The 4,023-nt window shown below is 44.6% G+C and overlaps 1 long non-coding RNA gene across 2 annotated transcripts in view; it reads right to left on the bottom strand.

The window, feature by feature from the left end:
* The window catches only part of LOC112675108 (uncharacterized), an 84,160-nt gene that overhangs the window by 33,903 nt on the left and 46,234 nt on the right, over positions 1-4,023 (bottom strand). The gene's annotated exons all lie outside the window — the stretch shown is intronic.

Raw genomic sequence — 4,023 nt, 5'->3', positions numbered from 1 at the left:
CTGTAAATACAGGTACAGAGATCTGTGACAGTTCTTCATTTAGGAGACTGGAAGTACTTTTGCTTTCTGTATCGAGAGTACTTTCTTTCTTTTTAAAGAGGAGGTTTCGTTTTGATCTTGAGAAATTCTGATAAAACCACCAACTGAACCTGCCATTAGAAGCGAGGGATTTCACAACGTTCATTCCAAAAAAACTGTGGCTATTCATTTCTGGAAGTGATTCACTGCGAAAGAATCATTGTTGGCGGTGGAGGGAGCGTTCATTTTTAGAAGGCAGCCTGCCCTCCAAGCAGCCAGCAGAGCCCTCAGACACAGCAGCCACGTGCCTTGCTGACCCCATCCCCGCTCCCTGAATCACTGTCCCTCAAGATGACGAGCAATGACCAATTTCCTCTAACTCCCTCACTATACAAAACCCCCTTTGGTCTATGTGCCCTGGATTAATCCTCTGCTCTGGTGGAAATGTGCAAATAAATCTGGGAGGGCTGCAGCCGTATTCTCCACCTGTCAACGTTCGGTCGCTGGCGGGTAACCAGCATATGGATACTCACTTCCTGTGAGTCTTTCTTAAAAGAGCTTATGATATTTCCTTTGGAAGGAAAAAAAAAAGTGGGGAGGCAAGCAACGCAGGGATGAGAAGTAACTCCAACAAGCAAAACTAAAAGCATACAACGCGATCACTGTTTACCAGCCACGCCTAATTTTAATTTGGTTTCTCAACCCCTGTGTAATTAAGACAGCCAAGAGAACAGCATCGGGAGAAAGACGAGGGGAAAAAAAAGACATTTCACAAATGCTTAGACCTTCAGTGCGCGTGACCAGAAAAGTAATTTTAAGATTCAAGTGAACCAATCCGAAGCGGGTTAGAGTGTTAACCCTTTAAGAGTTCTTTTCACTTGTCCCCAAATTTCAAATATGGAAATCATCTCTCCACTGGGGCGCTGAGACACTACACACACAGTCTCTGAGTGCCATCCCCAGGGTTTGTAAGAAAGGTTTTTTCAGATTTGTTTGGGATGAGGAAGAAACATAGTTATTTATAGGACTCTCCGTCACATTAACAGGTTGGCCCTGTGGCTTTCACACCAGAGCACCCTTTGAAAGCTGGCCACAAAGGGCTAAAATATATGACTTCTTCTATTTCTCTTGGTGCTCGCCAAACCTGATCATTTATGCCAGAGTGGAGTAGAATTTCTTAACAACTGGGCAAATTTAGAAAGATTGCTTTTATCCCACCTTTGGGAATATCAGTGGTGACAGACCTCATTTTCTGAGGAGACTAGTAGACATTTTGAAGGAGGAGCTTTAAAAAATCCTGTCCTTTATTTTTAGGCTGTTCATGTGCTCCTGTCTTGGGTGAAAATGGCAGGAGGGAGAGCTCCTCAAGGTAGGAGGAGAAAAATATAAGCTTCCACTCAGTGTGAACAGGACTAAAGACCAATGAATCAAATGCAGGCACTCCCCTGTGACACAGCGCTTTGGCCCTTAATTTCTAACACTGTAGCACTGTGCCATTTTTACTGCGACTCCTTTATTTCTCTTCAAATACTCAAAATAAGCTAAGGAATATATGTGAAAATTTTTAATAAAGCCATCTGTATTTTATACTATGGAAGGAAGATTTCACCAAGGTGATAGGTTTTTATAATCTTTGCCAAATGGGTATTTTGAAAACAACAGTAGGGGAACCACTTGCATGATATGAAAACAGCACTGATGATTGGTGCTAAGAATTTTAATTCACACCAGAGGCGCCTGGATGGCGCAGTTGGCTAAGTGTCTGCCTTTGACTCAGGTCATGATCCCTGGGTCCTGGGATCGAGTCTCACATCGGGCTCCCTGCTCAGTGGGGAGTCTGCTTCTCCCTCTCCCTCTGCCCCTCCCTGCTGCTCCCCGTTTGTGCACTCACTCTGTCAAATAAATAAATAAATAAATAAAATAAAAAAGAATTTAATTCACATCAGCAATACTACCCAACAGTCACCCTTCTGTCCTCACTCTCAAGACCCTATGAACTTCCTCCTCCATGGCAAGAACAACATTCTGTAAAATGTCAAAAGAACAGGAAACTATTACAGGTAAGAGCAATTTGAAATACCTACAATTTCAAAAAAATCCTATTGCTACTGAGCTTGGTGAAAGGAAAAGCAATGACAACTCCTCAAATATCAGAATAGACTATCCAATTTCCTCACTTACTAAAAAGTCAGCCTCCCCCTCCTACTGGGTCATGTTCACACACATGTCTGCGGGTCTCAAAGCTTCTCTGCACTATGTTCCCATTTCAGACCTTGCTTTATAAGAAAGTTCCTCTTAAGGCCTGGGTGGCCAATGCAGCAGTTTTAAGAAGAGAAAGGAAAAGTAGAGCAATGCAGAATAAAGATCATGCTTGGGGTGGGGTGGGCGGAGGACAACACATAGAACAGGAACCCAACAGGTGCGGCCACTGCCAAGAAGCTGCTGCCCAGTAGGACTCCTCTGCCCTGTGGGGGCTGATGAGGGTTACTTCTCGGGTTGTCCATTTGAGCGTGACTGAACTACAGAGACTGTCCAGGTCTTGTTGCACTCAGCTATGCTGTGGACATCACTCAGGGGTAAGTTCACCGATTCCATGTTCACTCTCTACACCTCTGGGCCTGCTGTCCCCCAACCTTGTCCCATTCTCCCCAAACAAAATAAAATCCTGCAACAAATGTTCTTTACGTCCAACCTGACTCAAAGTTTTCTTTTACGGTATGAAAAGGAGTGCCCTCTTAGAGGCACTTTTCTAGAAAGGGGGGGCACGTGGCCTCACAAGAGGAAGGGCACCAGACTGTGGGAAGTCGGAGGGGCCTGCAGAGTTTTGGCTGTTCCTTTGGCTATGCTTTGCTCTGGTTCAGAGGCCCCAACCCCTTTAAGCCAGTTTAATCATCAGTGGTAAGAGCAAAATGACACACAGGGCTGGCTCAGACACCTCCAGGAGCTGTGCACATACCGACTCACTGAATTCTTACCTCGCTCCCAAATTCCATTATTATCCCCAGCCTATAGACAAGGAAACTGAATCCCAGGGAGTTTAAGGACTTGACCAGGGTCACACAATCAGTAGATGGTGAGGCGAAGATTCAAAACCAGGGAGCCTGGGCTTGGCCACTCTGCTCTGGAGCCTTCCATCGGCATGTCTGCCCAGTCACACCAGGCTGGGGCGCATGTGACATAAAACAGGAAACTACCTTTGAACTATACTTCAAGGCAGATTTTTTACTCATGCCACATGCAAATATTTTCTCTGCAGAATTTAAAGGAAACTAATGACAACTAAGTGCTGGTAACTCTAACACCTTCCTTTGTTCTTTGAGAATAGCTTCATTTAATTTGCAAACTACTGGGATCCCTGGGTGGCGCAGCGGTTTGGCGCCTGCCTTTGGCCCAGGGCCTGATCCTGGAGACCAGGGATCGAGTCCCATGTCTGGCTTCCATGTCTGGCTCCCATGTCTGGCTCCCATGTCTGGCTCCCATGTCTGGCTCCCATGTCTGGCTCCCGGTGCATGGAGCCTGCTTCTCCCTCTGCCTGTGTCTCTGCCTCTCTCTCTTTATCTCTCTCTGTGACTATCATAAATTTAAAAAAAAATTGCAAACTACTCTTCTTTGCAAAATCTGTGAGACTGAGTTTTAGAGATAGAAAGTATTTAGAAACTATGTTTTCAATCAGTGTGGTTAAGGGAGGCTCATGGTTACAGGGTTACAGTTTGAATCTCCATCTAGTAACTCCTGGAGTGGTTGCTGCGTCACAGTCCATGGGGGTTGGGGGTGCACGTGGAATTCTGAGACACTTCTCTGGTATTTTTATCTGACTGACTGGAATCCATTCATTCATGTGACACATGTGTGTGTAATACTGGTTCTTAGAACAAGCATCAGTTACAAACTTTCTTCAGAAAAAAGATAAGATGAGAAAAAATATCTTTTCTTTCCATTATTATTATTTAAAGATTTTATTAATTTATTTGAGAGAGAGAAAGCACATAAGCAGGGGAGAGAGTA

This window comes from Canis lupus, chromosome 14 (genome assembly GCF_003254725.2).
Source record: "Canis lupus dingo isolate Sandy chromosome 14, ASM325472v2, whole genome shotgun sequence".
NCBI classification, from domain to species: Eukaryota; Metazoa; Chordata; class Mammalia; order Carnivora; family Canidae; genus Canis; species Canis lupus.
This window is presented reverse-complemented; position numbering and strand designations above follow the sequence as displayed.